The 17859-nt window shown below is 44.0% G+C and overlaps 1 protein-coding gene and 1 long non-coding RNA gene across 2 annotated transcripts in view; one reads left to right on the top strand and one right to left on the bottom strand.

Annotated features, from left to right (window-relative positions):
• Positions 1–17859, top strand: part of LOC122539733 (src kinase-associated phosphoprotein 1) — a 397172-nt gene that overhangs the window by 90150 nt on the left and 289163 nt on the right. The gene's annotated exons all lie outside the window — the stretch shown is intronic.
• The window catches only part of LOC148141538 (uncharacterized), a 112786-nt gene that overhangs the window by 36553 nt on the left and 58374 nt on the right, over positions 1–17859 (bottom strand). The window contains exon 2 of the long non-coding RNA XR_015752473.1: positions 16395–16467. This is a non-coding gene — a long non-coding RNA (uncharacterized LOC148141538). The remainder of the gene's footprint in view (positions 1–16394; positions 16468–17859) is intronic.

Here is a 17859-nt window from a genome sequence, read left to right as displayed (position 1 = left end):
GAGTTACAGGATCTCTCTAGCACAAGCCGGACTGATATACCCAGTGCAGAGCCAATACTGAGGGCGAGCTACATTGTCGGCACGGCCACACTAAACAAGGGCCTGATTGCTCCCTCTAGTGTATGTAAGCCATCCCATAATACTTATGCAGAGACGTGGGAAAATGAGGGGTGACCTCATTGAGGTGTATAAAATCATGAGGGGCACAGATAGGATGAATGCATGTAGTCTTCTTTTCCCAGGGTTTGAGAATTGAAAACAAGAAGGTGCAGGTTTAAGGTGAGAGGGGAAAGATTTAAGAAGGACCTGAGGGGCAACTTCTTCATGCAGAGAGTGGTGCATATATTGAGTGAGCTGCCAGAGAAAGTGATTGAGGCAGGTACAGCAATAACATTTTAAAAAAAACATTTGGATAGGTACAAAGATGGGAGGGGTTTCGAGGGATATGAACCAAATGCAGGCAATTGGAACTAACTGAATGGGCACCATGGTCAGCATGGACCAGTTTGGGCCGAAGGGCCTGTTTTCATGCTTTATTACTCTATGACTCTAAGGTCAAAAGTTATAGGACACCAGGTTATAGTCCATCAGGTTTATTTAAAATCACAAACTTTTGGAAAGTTGCCTCCTTCATCAGGTGCCTGACAAAGGGGCAACTCTCCGAAAGCTGGTGATTTCAAACGAACCCGTTGGACTATAACCTGGTGTCACGTGACTTCTGCCTTAGTCTACCCCAGTCCAACACCAACACTTCCACATCAATGCAGTGAAGAGCAGAGAGTGCCTGCCTACTGTCCTAGCTAACATGAAGCCTTTGAACGATTAGCCTGGTTATTTAGCTCTATCACAATCCATACTTCCCTCTGCGAGACCTTGCTGTGTATAAATTGGCTTCTGCAACTGCTGACACGACAAGTTACTAGACCTTAGAAAGAAACCCTATTTGCTGTAAAGTACTTTAAGACTCCCATTGAGAAAGGAACACTACGCATGTGATTTGTTCACTTTTGTCACCTCTCGTAGTGTTTTGTCTGCCAAGCCGGCCTGTTTTGGAATGTCTGAAGTGCCTGGGGAAATGTTTCTAGTGCATGATTACCACCTGTCTCATCAATGAATTGTGAATTGACAGTGATGAGCCCGCAGTTACATTCTACACTGTGTACTGCTGTTAATGCAGACCTACTGTGCAGCAATGCAAAGAGTGATGTATAATTGCACTATAATAGAATATAATTTAAACTAATAAACAATAATTATTGACTGTAGATCCTGTCAGATGGTAGAATTAGTAGTAGGCACGGCCACAGCAATTTCTGAAATGGTTGCAACATGTAAGTATACTGTGTTGTAACTTTCTGGAAGAAATCATTCACGTGTGTGACATTGGCAAGGTTAGCATTTATTACTTAGACTCCAGCTGCCCTTGAGAAGCTGGTGGTGAATCTTGTTGGACCACTGCAGTCCATGTGGTGTAGCTGCACTCACTAGTGTCAGGAATGGCTGATACATTTGCAAGTTGGGATGGCACGTGAGAAGATCTTTGACTTTTATGTTCCCCTGCATCTGCTGCTCACGTCCTTTGAAACTGGTAGAAATGACGGGTTTGGGTTGTACTGTGAATTTCTGAACTGCAATGATTAAAACAAAGCACCGATGAATGTTATAGGTGATGGGATGTTATAGGTAATGGGAATTTTGTCAGTGACCTTTTTCTTGCAGTTTCATGAATGCACTGCTTCATTCAATTGTTTAAGCTTGTGGCTGACAAAATCTTGTTTTCAGTGTTAACTTCGCATGGTGCCTTAGTTTTACCAAATTCAGTGGACTTGATGCATTTTTAATTTTTAAGAGGTTTGATGCTTTAAGAATTTTGGACTTGGTGTTAATTCTGTTATTTTATAACATCGATAACCAGAAGCAATGAGCCTGAGCTTCATCTGCCAGAACGTTAAGAGCTTTACCCTATTTTTTGCTGTTCATAAATATTACTACAGGTATAAACCCCTGAATTTCATCACTGCATTGATTCATAGTCATGCCTTCAATTGCATAGACCCTAGTCTCTGGGATTCCTCTCTTAAACCTCCCCATTTTGAGTCAGGTGCTGGCAAGTGGGACTAGATTGGGTGGGATATCTGGCCGGCATGGACGGGTTGGATCAAAGGGTCTGTTTCCATGCTGTACATCTCTATGACTCCTTGACTCTATTGGGGCAGCACGGTGGTTCAGTGGTTAGCACTGCTGCCTCACAGTAGCAGGGATCGAAGTTTGATTCTAGCCTCGAGTGACTGACTGTGTGGAGTTTGCACATTCTCCCCGTGTCTGCGTGGGTTTGCTCCGGTTACCTCCCACAATCCAAAGATGTGCAGGTTAGGTGGATTGGCCATGCTAAATTGCCCTTGGCATCCAGGGATGCGCAGGTTAGGTGGATTAGCTGTGGGAATGGGGGATGGGGGTGGGTCTGAGTGGGATGCTGTACAGAGGGAAAGTGTGGATTTGATGGTCCATATGGGACACTTAGGGATTCTATGATGTCTCTGTTTCTGTCTGTCTCTCTGTCTCTCTCTGTCTCTCTCTGTCTCTCTCTGTCTCTCTCTCTCTCATGCTTTGTGTGTCTGTTGTCTCATATTCATCCATTTATCTCTCTCCCTCCCTCTCTCAATCTGTCTAGTCTCTGACTCTCTCTCCCATCCTAACCCTCCCGGAGATCCTTATTAAAATGTTACTCTTCATCTAAGCTTTCACTGGCCTATCCCAATGTCTTCTCATTGGCTCAGTGTTAGGGAGGCAGGGGGCACAGCTTCGGGCATGGGATCCCGAGCCCCAGGCTGTGTTCCAGGTCTGAATCCTACCATAATAGGTAGTGAAATTTGAATTCAGTAAAGATCTGGAATTATAAACTATTCTGATGGCATGAAATCACTGCCAATTGCTATAAAAATCTATCTGGTTCACTGATGCCCTTCAGGGAAGGAAACTGCCATCCTTACCCGGTCTGGCCTATGTATGACTCCAGACCCACAGCAATGTGGTTGACTATTAACTGCCCTTTGGCAATAATTGCCAGCCTAGCCAGTGAAACCCATGACCTGTGAATGAATAAAAAAAGGAAATTATGTTTGAGAACTACCTTGTGGAATTCTTCAGGATATTTTACTTTATTAAGGTTACTATACAAATGCAAGTTGTTGTTGTGCACTCTTCTAACTGGAGCCCATTAAATGGTGTAGTAGCAATTTCAGGAAATGTAAACCTGGATCTCTATTAACTGCTTTTCTAACCTGTTAGTAGTGTCTATTTTTCATAATGTGGAGATGCTGTTGTTAGACTGGGGTGGACAAAGTTAAAAGTCATACAACACCAGGTTGTAGTCCAACAGGTTTAGTCAGAAGCACTAGCTTTAGGAGCGCTGCTCCTGAACCACCTGATGAAGGAGCAGCGCTCCGAAAGCTAATGCTTCCAAATAAACCTGTTGGACTATAACCTGGTGTTGTGATTTTTATCTATTTTTCAGAGGGGCTCAGTTGGTTGAATGGCTGGTTTGTGATGTAGAGTGATATCAATAGCACGGGTTCAATTCTTACACCAGCAGAGGTTACCGTTGAAGGACAATTCTCCTCCCCTCATCTGAGGCATGGTGATCCTCTGATTAAACCACTACCAATCATCTGTCTCTAATGAGGGAGCAGCCCTATGGTCCTTTAGGTATATGGCAATTTTTATTGTTAATATATATAAAATTTTCTGTTGCTTGGCATCTTCCCTGTGGCCTGTCCACTGAGCACTGCAGTGTAAATATAGGTTTCTGGCATTGGAAATTCCTTTCTTAATTCCTTTCTTGAATCTGTATTTGTGGTCGGCTGTCTTCCTTGGGTTTTTCCCTCATTCTCCATTCTTGTGTAAAAGGGATAGTTATACAGGTAAAAATAATGGGATTGGTTGACCGATGTTTGAAAAGTTGGCACAGGTCTGATGGGCCGAATGGGCATTTGTTTCTATGAATCTATGATGACTATTTGCATATGGTTTTATTAATGAGTGCAATGTCAGTGTCAGGAATCTGACTCCTAGCAATCTAGTACCCAGTTCATGTGCAATCTTGTCTGATAATATAAACTAATGTACAGTTTCTCAAACGTAATACCTTGCTGGACAAGCGGTACAAACTAGGTTCCACGGTACAGAGCTTGAGGAAGTGGAACGAGACATGTTTTCAAATGCTACAAATTGCCTTTTTAATGGGTCCCTCAATGGCATGTTTAAAATTGTCCTTATTTGTAGATTATTATTTCAACTGTTCATCTCTGGGGCTGTCTTAATTTCTGCAGTGATTCCATCCGTGTTGCATGTGGAACAAAAGCGCCCCAAGTGGCACATCAGAGGTAAGTCATGAACCAGCCAGGGATTCAGTGCATAGTTAAAACCACAAACTGTCTATCCAACTATGCAGCCCATGCAGAATGAGCTTCGGAGTGTTATTCACACATCCTCCCCTCCCCAGGCTAATAGATTCAATCCAGGCCATATTAAACCCGCAGCAGCTTTGGCTCAGGACGTTCAACACTGGTTCAAAAGTTCACACAATTCCCTAAAGATCACCCCCCCCCTCCCATACATACATATACATATACACATATATACATACACACACACACACACCCCCATTGGCCGTGACTTCATCTCACATTGTGGCAAGAATGCAATGAGTACTTGGAAACTGAGACACATTAGTCACATTTCTGATTGCGAGACACCCACACCTCTGCATTCAGGGTCCCTTTACATTTTTTTTTTCTTTGTGGGCAAACCCCTTTCACATGTAATGACGGTAGAATCTTACTAGCTTGCGGGATGGTAAATAGATCGCGCAAATTACAGCCTGACTACCAGCTTCACGCCCCTCTCCCTGTAAATACGAAGGAAGATTGGCAAAAAATCACAGGCCTCGTGTCACTAATCTGCCTCCTGGCTGTCCACTGCACTGACTAATGACAGAACCATAACTGGATCTACACTAAAAGGAAGAGTTCACCCAAAGGTTATCGTCACCAGGTACCATGCTAGATGAGGTTTTGATTTTTTTTTGTATTGGACTTTGGTGCATTAGATTAATGGAATTTCAATTACTGCTTGGGTGCCCCAAAGCTTTGTTCACAATATAAATGGAGATTCTATAGGCGTGACAGCTTGCTAGTGCAGAACGTGAAGGTGTACATCTCTACAATGCTGGCTGACTGCAAGGAATTGATTTTAAGGAGCAATTAAATCCGCTTCATTATAAATGATTGATTTTAAATGTTTTCTTCTTTTGCATTTTTGTCAAGTGTTCTTTTTCTCACTGTGTATCTGTCTTTCTCACCCCTCGTGTCGGTGTCTCGTTCATTGTCCTTCCTGTCCGTCTGACTTTCTCTCTCCCTCTCTTTCTCCAACTGCCTCTTTCTCCTTCTATGTATTAATCTCTTGCTCTATTTTTATTCTTTCTCATTAAGCCTCTGTCTCTCTCCCTCCCACTTTCTCTCTCACCGCAATTGTTAACAATTCTTATACAATACTATAAGAAGTATTGTAAATCATAATTGCTATTCTGTATTAAAGGATTTCTGCTTCTGGGGGGGAAAAAACACTTTTTTTTTATTTGCACTGGAAATAAAATATCCATAGATTTGCCTATTAAATCAATTAGTATCATGAGAGAACTTTCTTCAGATTTCAAAAAAAAGTAAAAGTGCTCAAAATGCTCAGCAGGAAGGGCAGCATCTGTGGAGAGAGGGAAGTACAGAGTTCCTGTGAAAGGTTGTTGACCTGAAACATTAACTTCCTTCTCTCTCTATTTCTCTCTCGCTCTACAGATGCTGCCAGACGTGCTGATTTTGAGCATTCTCATTTCTGTCAGATTTCCAGCATTTTTTTTTACAGTAGGTGATTTATTCCATGCTGAATATAGCCCCATTCTCTTTAATTCCCTCATCAGTTTCCTCCCCATTTCTGCTGAAGGCGTCAATGTCTTGCCAAGACGGAGGCTGGAGTTGCTGTGTCTAACCAACTCTTTGTGCCCGCAAACAAAATAATTGACATTCCTCTCCTGAGTACTAATTAATTCATTGCAGAATCTCTTAAGTGACGCCAGTGAAGACCAGAGTAATTATTCATGGGCTGTGATTTGCAGGTGAGCTCAAACGCATCCCAGAACAAAGAGAGGCTGCTGTGATAAAGTCAGCCTTGGCTGATGGATTACAGTTTAAAATATTTTTGCGTTTCTCTCTCTTTACCTTCAGGCAACAACTCGCACTGGTTTTCGGTTCCATAAATACTAATGGGAGGGGGTTTCAACTCTCCAGAATTGTCCTGATCATTAAGGTTGGGCAGGTAAAACATCCCTGGGTTTTCAAAGAAAGAATCTTTTCATTTCCCATTTCTTTCAACCGCAATTGTTTGTTCATCTCAAAACAATTTTGGAAAGAAGAGTTGTTTCATTGTCAAGATTTTCCCAATCATGACAAGGTCTTTGTTTTCCAGTTGGCTGTGGGGTGGGGGAGCAGGATGTTGTGAGGGTGGTCCACTTGGGATGTAATCAGGGTTTGGTACAGCTGAAGTATATGAGTTCGACCCCTTACATTCAAGCCTCTAAATAGGGAACTATAGGAATTCCACCGGCTTTTATAAATTATTCTCTGTTCCTGTTCTCAACATTTGTATGATCCATTTGCTTGGACCTGAAGCTGCCTCGTAACTCCAAAAATTGGCTGGGTTTCACCTGATTTCTTTTTTAACAACTCCCACCGATTTTGTGCTGTTTCTACCCAGTACTTGATTTGTTGATGATGTGGAGGAACTGGTGTTGGACTGAGGTGGACAAGGTCAGAAGTCACGTGACACCAGGTTATAGTCCAATAGCTTTCGGAGCGCTGTTCCATCAAATGTAAGTGCTGTGTTTGTGTGCTGCACTTTACCTGACAAAGGAGCAGCGCTCTGAAAGCTTGTGATTTCACATAAATAATTGGCCTGTAACCTAGTGTTATGTGACCTCTGACCTGACCATGCACAAGTTCTGTCTCACCCCAAGGAAACCAGTCTGAGAGAAATTTGAAATCGAAGTGGCCACATCATGTTTCTCTTTCAAACACACTTTGAACTTGACCATACTCTGATCACTTCAAAAAGAAAGAAAAACGTACAGTTATGTTGCAATTGTTATGACTACCAGCCACCTCCAAATATTTTACAGACAGTGAAATATTCTCTGAAGTGTAGTCACTATTGAAATGTTGGAATCACAGCAGGTTCACCTGAAAGCAATATGAGAATGACCATTCATTCTGTTGGTCACCTTAATTCTGGCTACACTGAGAGGCTGAATAGGCCAGGGCTGTTTTCCCTGGAGCATCGGAGATTGAGGAGTGACCTTCTAGAGGTTTATAAAATCATGAGGGGTATGAACAGGGTGAATAGTCAAGGTCTTTTCCCTGGGATAAGGAGCCCAAAGGGCATAGGTTTAAGGTGAGAGGGAAAGATTTAAAAAGGACCCGAGGGGTAACTTTTTCATACAGAGGGTAGTGCGTGTACGGAATGGGCTGCCAGAGAACATTTAAAAGGCATCTGGATGGGTATATCAATAGCAAGGGTTTGGAGGGATATGGGCCAAGTGCTGGCAGATGGCACTGGATTAATTTAGAATATCTGGTTGGCATGGACAAGTTGGACTGAAGGGTCTGTTTCTGTGCTGTACAGCTCTGACTCTAATTGAGTGTGTCAGGTGACTCCAGCACTGCTGCTGTCAAGGGTCATGTGACAATGCCTGCAGCAACAGACACTAACCAGTAACCCTCTGTGTCAGGGCTTGGTGGCGGAATGGAAACTGAGAATCCTGTGACATGAATCACAAAGTTCGTACACAGGTACAGCAAGTGATTCTGAAGACAAATGGAATATCAGATGAGGAATGTGATAAGATGAGTCAGGAAATTTAACTGCAGCCTCAGTGTTGGTGAGACTACATATCAAGACCACTTTCAGTCTCCTTATTTGAAACACCAGATTCAATTACAGAGAAGACTCACTCATTTATTCCTGGGACTGGAAGGTTTATCACAAAGAAAGGATGAACCAATCAGGTCAATATCCTTTGTAGGCCAGAAGACTGAGAGGTGATGTGTTTGAAACACGTGTGATCCTGATGGGATGCCCAGAGGATGTATCCCCCTGTGGGACAGACGAGGACCAGGGGGCATGGTTTAAGAATGAGAGGACTCCCTTTATGAAAGAGTTGAGATTTTCCCATCTCGGAGGGCGGTGAGAGTGGGGAATTCTCTTCCCCAAAAGGAGATTCAAGGCTGGATGGATGGATTTTTGATCGACAGGTGAATGGAGGGTTACGGCAAATGGGAAAATGGACATGGGACCACACCATGACTTTATTGAATGGTGGAGCAGTCTGGAGGGTCTAACAAGTCTAATCCTGCTCCTGGGTCACCGGCTGGCTAGTTTCTCATTGGCAAATGTAAAGACTAAGGATCACTGTTCTTTGGCACAGGAGCAAAGTGTGGCAAAGATGTTGTTGATGTTGATTTACTCTTGATTTTATTTCTCAATGACCTTTTGGCTCCTCACACTCTCGTGAAACCAGGAGATGAGGTAAACCTGACCAGCCTTGATGGGGCTGTACTGTGGATCTGCGCGCTGGCCCAGTTTCACACAAGAAGGATAATTTGCAAAACTGGCAGCAGTCGCCCTGTAGCCCAGGAGGAGTTTTAACACCAAAGCTGAGCATGGGATTGGTGGAGAGAAAGCCAGTAGGAACACAGCAATGAAAACAAAACACTGCAGATCATGAAAAATTGGAGATTGAAACAAAAACCACTGGAAACAATTGGCAGGTCTGCCCACTTCTGTAAAGGGAGAAGTAGAGTAAATGTTTCATGTCAATTAACTTGCCTTGGAGCTGGAAGCAGTTGAGTAGTTAAGACCCAGAGAAGGGAGATGGTCATGTGGAGGGAAGGTGCATGATGGGGTGGAAGGTAACGGAGACTGAATGACAGAGAAGGTCGTTGCAAGGGAAAAACAGGAAGTGACGAAGTGAGAAATTGAAGAGTTAGTGCGGAGGAGATGGCAACAACACACCCACTCACAGGGGCCTCCTGGTGAGAACATGGGAGTACGGGTTGGCACCTTAAATGATTGAACTCAGTACAGACAGGTTACCAATTGAATTAAGAGACATTTGTTGACCTACTAAACCTGGTTAGGGATGTAGTTGTCTCTTACTACCTGTATGAGAAATTGTATTTCCAGCAGTTCACCATATTCATGATCAGTTTCTACTGAGTTATGGAGTCATCAAGTTGGAGGATGGTGCTATTTCGCTAAGGAAGGAAGTATCTTTCAACATTGAGTTGAGATCAGTGACAGTAGTGTACTAATGGTCAAATATTGTTTCTGGATTGGTGGGAAGGACATGGCAACTGACATATTGGAGTAATTTGGGTACTGTGAGTAGAGACGCAATTCTTCTCTTTGGAGCACTGAATGTTAGGGAGAGATTTATTAGAGAGCATCAAAGTGGATAAAGGTTTGAATGGAATATTGTTTCCACTCGCAGGAGAGGCTGAATAAGCAGCAGTAAGAACCTGAAACGCCTGCTGATCAGAAACTAAGGTTAAAAACAGACCTGTCACCTTTCAGCTACTGAGAGGGAAACTAAAAGCTGCGTTCATCTATCACCTTCTACATCCCCAGGGCATCCTAATGCTCATTGTAGCCAATGAAGAACTTTTTCAAAAGTAGTCATTGTTGTGGGGGAAAAAGGCAACAAATTTGTACACAGCAAGATCCTACAAACAGTAATGTGATAACAGCCTGATAATCAGATCTGGTGTTGATTGTTGGATAAGTATTGACCAGGACACTGGTGGGAACTCCCTTATTCTTTGAAATAGTAACTACAGGACCTTTTACATCCAGCTAAACAAGCAGATAAAGCCTTATTTAATGTACAGTCCAAAAGATGATTTTTTCTTTAAGAATACAGGACTCCATCAGAAATGCCCCTCCAACTGCGCTGTGCTTCCTCGACACTGACCCTCCGGCACTTGAGAAATGCATTTCCTCCTTTCCTCCACACTAACATGGGGAGACAATCCTGCCAGCTCATATGTTGCCCACTACAGGCATGGGCCTGCACCATGGCTTCATACTGGAGGGCAGCTGTGTGCTCCTGAAACATGGTCTGTGCCTGTTACCCACTGGCTTGAAAAAGGCTGAGGTTACATAATGCAAAGAGACCTGAGGGATCAAAATCCCTTCTTGCGATCTTGTGGGATCTCTCCTCTGCTGGAGTTTTATGGTCCCCAGTGTGTTGGTGGAACAAACTGGTTTGCGTTGAGAAGAGTGGGAGGGGAGCAGGCAATGTTCCGCATTGACCATGAGATTCACAGCAACATGTGGGGAGCTGTCAATCTGCTCAGCTCTTCATGGTGTTGGACAGTGAGCAGCGTCTCGAGGCTGGGCTGGGAGAGGGATAGATCTCTATCCTCCCGATGGGTTTTGTAGCATTTTAGAGGCCTTGCCGGTGATATCTCCTGAGTAATTTGAGCTGTTTGCTGTCCTCTATCTGTGTCTGTGCCACGGCCAGAAGCATGGTAACTGCTGTCCTGCAGGTCACTGGCTTGGTGTCAGCTTTGAGGATTCTGTGATCAAACATTCAGTTCTTGATGACCCAATGACAGCTGCTTAAAAGAGGCCACGTCGCATTCCGTTGTCCTGGCTGAAAGGAGGCTTCCATGGTCTGGGAATTGTCCACATCATCACTACAGTCTTGATACTCTGGAACCATTGTGTGTGGGAGCAGGCTGAAAGAGTTTTGTCTTCTGGATGTTAAACCTAAGGCCCATTCTCTCGTACACCTCCTGTGAGTACATCAGTGATGGTGTGGAGCTCAGTACCCATGTCCTATCCTTACTCCAGCTCAGTGGCACAGAGACAGGAGCTCCTTCTTCTCAAACGGAGATACTGCAAACTGAACAGTTCTTTGCTTGTTCTGTAGAATAGCCATTCCAGTAGAAAGCTTCAGGGAGATGAGATGGAATGTGGCCATAAGGGAGGTGGAGGGGCGGGAGCACTGTGTCACTTGGCTGGGGTTTGCACGGAGCTCGGTCTAGGCCTTTGCTGAATCCGTGGGAAGAATCACTGCTTTAATGTTGGTCCACAGCCGCCCCAGGATGGTGACAGAAATCCTGCTGGAACAGGACACAGGGCAAAGCGGGGAAAACTAAGGAACCCACAACCCCACCCACCACCCTCTTCCTATTTCCCCTACCCTCCCCCCTCACTCACTGCCCTACCCTCCCCCTCCCCCTCTCTCCCCCATTCTCACCCTCACTGCCCTACCCTTCCCCTCTCCCACACTGCCCTACCCTCCCCTCTCCCTCACTGCCCTACCCTCTTCCTCTCACTCACTCGATCCCGTATCCTCCCCCTCTCTCACACTCACTCTCCCACACCCCCCTCACACTCACCTTCCCATGCCCCCCTCACACTCACTCTCCTGTCCTTCCACCCCCTCACACTCACCCCACAACCCCACCCACTTATACTCCCCTTTCCATCCCTACTCTCTTATACACATTCTCACCCTGTACCCCTCCATCCCCTGCACTCTCTCACACCCACCACTCACACAGAGTCGCACTCACTCCTCATAGTCGCTCATTCCTGATAATTTTCCACTGACACCCACAAGCCACACTCACTTTCCATACTTACTCTCACACACAGTCACACTCACTTGCACTCACTCCCCATCCCCTTCCAGTCACACTTTCACTCACATGTTGAAGCATGCACTCGTATTGGTAAGTACTGAATGGGATAATTGTTCAGCTTGTGCCTGGTAGAATGGAGCTTGATTGCACATTTGGGAATACTTGGGAATTGTCCATGATAATAATCTGTTTTAGGCTAAAGGTCAAATGGATTCTTGAGTTTGTCAGGAGAGGCAGAACATTGGCTGATCTCTTCCTTGGGAGTAAAAGGTGTGATCTGGAAATCATCATTTTCCCAATTCGGAATGTAAACATTTTCAACCCCCTTTTTAAATGCTGTGCTTTGCAAATTGTTCTCTAGTAATTTTCAACATATTTTCATCCAATTTTATTACATGCGACAAGTCACTCAGAAAAGAAGAAACCACAGATGAAGGATATGTAATTAAATAAGTGCAGATGAATATCTGGGCTGTCTCATGGTTTAATTTATGGGATTAGCGGTTTTGGTGAATGTTTAAAGAAGAATTTTTATATCCAAAGAATTTTATAGCAATGTTTGCAGAATATATTTAAGTTGCTTGTGTTAAACTCTGTCTGTATTACAAGTGGCTGCTGGCAGGCCCCTCCCTCAGGCGGTTGTGGATTCAAAACCTCCGTTCCAGAAATGAACACAAAATCAAGGCAGCGAGTTTTGGACAGCACTGTCTGTGTCAGTGCCGAGGGAGCGCTGCATTGTCAGGGGGTTGGCACTGAGGGAGTGCTGCGCTGTCGGAAGGTCAGTGCTGAGGGAGTGCCGCGCTGTCGGAAGGTCAGTGCTGAGGGAGTGCCGCGCTGTCGGAAGGTCAGTGCTGAGGGAGTGCCGCGCTGTCGGAAGTTCAGTGCTGAGGGAGCGCTGCGCTGTCGGAGGGTCAGTGCTGAGGGATGCACGGCACTGCTTGACAAAAAGTCTGGAATTTGGATTAATCTTAATCCTGACACATTTATCATGAACTTCATGTGAAATTTTGTAATGATGTTTCTTTGATCTATCCTCTCCTCTTTCTTCCTCCCAACCACAACATCAATTAACTATTCTTCTTCCTTCGTCAGTATTTTAAGCCTGGATGAATAGATCCATGTTAGGCACAAAATTGAAGGATGTTGGGAGTAGATGGGGATGTTGAAAATTGAAACACAAGTGGAGCAGCAATGAATGGGAGAGTACGTTCCAGGGGCTGAAGGGCCTGACTGTGCATTAATTTTGTACGTTTGTATGAATTTTCACAAAAGGTTACAACCCGTTGGGAAAAGCAGGCAGGAATTCAGCCGAAGGATGATGTCATTTTCATATGTTTGTGAGTTGATGTTCCTGCAGGAAATGTGTCATTTTCAACATATTGTAACAATATGTTATTGACTATTATTTTTCTACAGCTCTTTTGTTTTCCAAAGTCTCAGAATGATATACACCAGGCAAAGGCCACTTGGCCCATCATCCTGTGCTGGCTCTTTGGTAGAACTGTCCCAATTAACCCACTCTCATATTCTTTCCCCATGACTTGGAAATTCATTTCACCACCCAGTACTTCTCCAGGCTAAGGGGGCTGGTCATTTGGCACTGAGATAAGGAAATATTGCTTCACTCTGAGGGTTAAATCTTTGGCATTCTCTAATTCATATGGTTATGGTTGCTCTGTTGTTAGGAATGTTCAAGGCCAAGATGGATAATTGGTCTCAAAGAGATGAGGAAGATGGGGTGCATGTGGGGAATTGGAGGTGAGGAAGATGGGGTGCATGTGGGGAATTGGAGGTGAGGAAGATGGGGTGCATGTGGGGAATTGGAGGTGAGGAAGATGGGGTGCATGTGGGGAATTGGAGGTGAGGAAGATGGGGTGCATGTGGGGAATTGGAGGTGAGGAAGATGGGGTGCTTGTGGGGAATTGGAGATAAGCTGTTGAATGGCAGAGCAGAATTGAAGGCTGGCTAGTTACTGCTCACAACCGCATTGCTGCATTGAAGAGCTGCTGCATTCTGACACTGTCCTTTTGGTTGTTTTTCTGTCAGCCATTCATGTGGCCTTTCAAGACTGCACTCCACAATTCAGATTGTGGGATGTCTCTCCGGGTTTCCTGGTTAACATTCCCCTCTTCACCAACATCACCAAAAGTGAGATTCTGGCATCGAAGGCAGGCTTCGGCCATTCAGCCCCTTAATCCTCTCCTATTCTAGATCAGAGCTGATCATAAACCTCAATGTCATATTCCCACTATCTTCATATTTCTTGGTGTTATTGGTAACTAGAAATCTATCAATTTCTGTCTTGAACTTTACTTAATGTTTAACTCTGCGCAGCCTCCTGGGTTAGAGGATTATATAGATTCACTACCCTTTGAGCGAAGAAGGACTTTCTCCCCACCTCAGCCCTAAATGGCTACCTCTTTAATCTGAGATAGTGTCCCCTGGTTTGAGACCTCATAACCAGGAATCCTTTCTGAATTGACACTCTCTGTTTGAGGAATTTTGTGAGCTTCTATGAGATCGCCTCCTATTCCATCAAACTAGAATATTAGAACAGAGAACATTACAGCACAGGAACAGACCCTTCTGCCCTCCAAGCCTGCACTGACACATTTTGCCCTTCAATACTAAAACTGCTTTTACTTATAGGATCCTTATCCCTCTGTTCCCTTCCTATTCATTTATTTATTCAGGTGTTTCTTGAATGTTGCTATTGGGTCTGCTTCCACCACCTCCCCCAATAGCATGTTCCAGGCACTCACCACCCTTTATGTGGAAACCTGGCCTCACACATCTCTTTTAAACTCCAACTCAACCCCCATTTTAAACTTCTATTAGGTCACCTTTCACCTACTGTATTCCAGTGAAAACAATCCCAGTCTATCCTTCTTTCTTCATAGCTAAACTCCCTCGTACCAGGCAACATCCTGATAAAACTTTTTCCGTACCCTCTCCAAAGAACCATATCCTTCTGGTAATGTGGTGACCAGAACTGTACGCAATATTCCAAGTGTGGCCTAACTAAAGTTCTATAAAGCTGCAGCATACCTTGCCTATCCTTATACTCCATGCCCCTTCCAGTGAAGGCAAGCTTGCCATAGGCTTTTTATTACTACCTTATCTTCTTGTGCTGCCACCTTCAGTAATCTGTGGACCTGCATACCCAGATCCCTCTTCATATCAATACTCCCCATGGGTTCTGCCATTCACTGTATAATTTCCATCTGTACTTGACCTTCCAAAATGCATCACCTCACACTTGTCTGGATTAAACTCCATCTGCTGTTTTTCTGCCCATGTCTTCAACTGATCTATACACTGGTGCACCCTTTGACAATCTTCCTCACTATCCACAACTCCATCAATCTTTGTATCATCTGAAAACTTATGAAAGAGATCAGCCACATTTTCCTCCCAATCATTTATGTAGAGCATAAACAGCAGAGGCCCCAGCACTGATCACAGCCCTCCATTCCGAAAAGCATTCTTCCATCACTACCCTCCTTCTCCTATGACTTAGCCAGTTCTGTATCCATCTTGCTAGCTCACACCTGATACCATGTTATTTCACCTTTTGTACTAGTCTGCCATGAGGGACCTTGTCAAAAGCTTTACTGAAGTCCGTGCAGACAACATCAACTGCTTTTCCCTCATCAATCATCTTTGTCACCTCCTCAAAAATCTCGATATCAAGTTAGTGAGGCGTGACCTCCCCCCAGACAAACCCACGCTGTCTATTGCACTTCTAAATGCGGTATAGATCTTGTCCCTGAAAATCTTTTCCAATAATTTCCCAATGTGAGGCTCACAAACCTGTAATTCCTTGGATTATCCCTGCTGCCTTTCTTAAACAATGGGACAACATTGGTTATCTTCCAGGCCTCTCAATGCCTTCTTGGGACAGTCTGTCTATTCCAGGAATTCATCTTGTGAGCATCCACTATGTTCTCTCTCTGGCAAATAGATCCTTCCCTGGGTAAGGGGACTAGAACTGCGCATAAAACTCCAGGTGCAATCTATCCAGTTTTCTCTACAACTTAAAGCAAGATGTTTTTGCTCCTCTCCTCAAATCCCCCTGCTATAAAATCTCGCATAGAGTTTGCTTTTCAAACTGCTTGCTGCATCTGCATGCTAGCCTTCAGTGAGACATGAACAAGTACACCTGCGTCCCTTTGTGCACAACATTTTTCATTCACTCACCATTTTAAAAATACCTTTCACTTCATTCCTCCTCCCAAAAGTGGATAACCTCTCATTTATCCACGATACAACACTGACTCGGCCTGTTTAAATCTAAACCCTCATTGCATCCTCCTTGCAACTCACATTCCCATCAAGTTTTGCATGCCTTGGGAATATTAAAATTGCTCCCTGTATCCAAATCATTGCTGTAGATTCTGAAGTATCTCACTCTTCACAGGCTGGCAACCTGAAAATGACTTGTTTATTCCTATTTGGTGCTTTCAGCCTCTTAACCAATCCTCAATTCCTGTTAGTATATAACCCCAAATCATAATATTTGAAAGATGATCACTCATAGTTACAAAGATAGTGAATCTATCACTTTAGCGTGAAGGGCCCCTGGGATTTTCAACTTCTAGTTCCATTAATTTCTCCAATACTACTTTTTAATAATACCGGTTTGTTTTCATTGCCCACTCGCTCGATTCTTGAATCTTGATTATTTCAAGAAGGCTTCTAGTGTCTTCTCCTTAAAAGAAAAACAAAAGTTACTTCAATAATTTCTCTGTTGTAAAACACACACAAGGTACACATTTCCCTATTTTGTATTATAGAGTCACAGAGTCATAGAGATGTACAACACGGAAACAGACCCTTCGGTCCAACCTGTCCACGCCGACCAGATATCCCAACCCAATCTAGTCCCACCTGCCAGCACCCGGCCCATATCCCTCCAAACCCTTCCTATTCATATACATATCCAAATGCCTCTTAAATGTTGCAATTATACCAGCCTCCACCACTTCCTCTGGCAGCTCATTCCATACACGTACCACCCTCTGTGTGAAAATGTTGCCCCTTAGATCTCTTTTATATATTTCCCCTCTAACCCTAAACCTATGCCCTCTAGTTCTGGACTCCCCGACACCAGGGAAAAGACTTTGCCTATTTACCCTATCCATAATATTGTAAACCTCTATAAGGTCACCCCTCAGCCTCCGACGCTCCAAGGGAAACAGTCCCAGCCTGTTCAGCCTCTCCCTATAGCTCAAATCCTCCAACCCTGGCAGCATCCTTGTAAATAATTTCTGAACCCTTTCAAGTTTCACGACATCTTTCCGATAGGAAGGAGACCAGAATTGCACACAATATTCCAACAGTGGCCTAACCAATGTCCTGTACAGCCACAACATGACCCCCGACTCCTATACTCAATACTCTGACCAATAAAGGAAAGCCTTCTTCACTATCCTATCTACCTGCGACTTCACTTTCAAGGAGCTATGAACCTGCACTCCAAGGTCTCTTTGTTCAGCAACACTCCCTGGGACCTTACCATTAAGTGTATAAGTCCTGCTAAGATTTGCTTTCCCAGAATGCAGCACCTCGCATTTATCTGAATTAAACTCCATCTGCCACTTCTCAGCCCATTGGCCCATCTAGTCAAGATCCTGTTGTAATCTGAGGTAACCCTCTTCGCTGTCCACTACACCTCCAATTTTAGTGTCATCTGCAAACTTACTAACTGTACCTCTTATGCTCACATCCAAATCATTTATGTAAATGACAAAAAGTAGAGGACCCAGCACCGATCCTTGTGGCACTCCACTGTTCACAGGCCTCCAGTCTGAAAAACAACCCTCAACCACCACCCTCTGTCTTCTACCTTTGAGCCATTATAAATTCTCCTATCTCTGCCTATAACCAGCCTGTATTTATCTTTGCTAATCTTTTCCGGGTTACATGTCTGCAGAAGCTTTCACAATCTGTTTTTATGTTTCTTGCTATTTTGCATTCATATTCTATTCTTACTTCCTTTATCAATTTCTCTCTGCTCCTTTCAATTCTAAAATTCTCCTAATCCTCAGGTTACGACCTATAGACTACAAAACCATCCTACTTTAATACTATTTTTAACTTC

Source organism: Chiloscyllium plagiosum, unplaced genomic scaffold, assembly GCF_037043375.1.
Source record: "Chiloscyllium plagiosum isolate Xiang-an unplaced genomic scaffold, Cpla_swu_hap1 HiC_scaffold_32, whole genome shotgun sequence".
NCBI classification, from domain to species: Eukaryota; Metazoa; Chordata; class Chondrichthyes; order Orectolobiformes; family Hemiscylliidae; genus Chiloscyllium; species Chiloscyllium plagiosum.
This window is presented reverse-complemented; position numbering and strand designations above follow the sequence as displayed.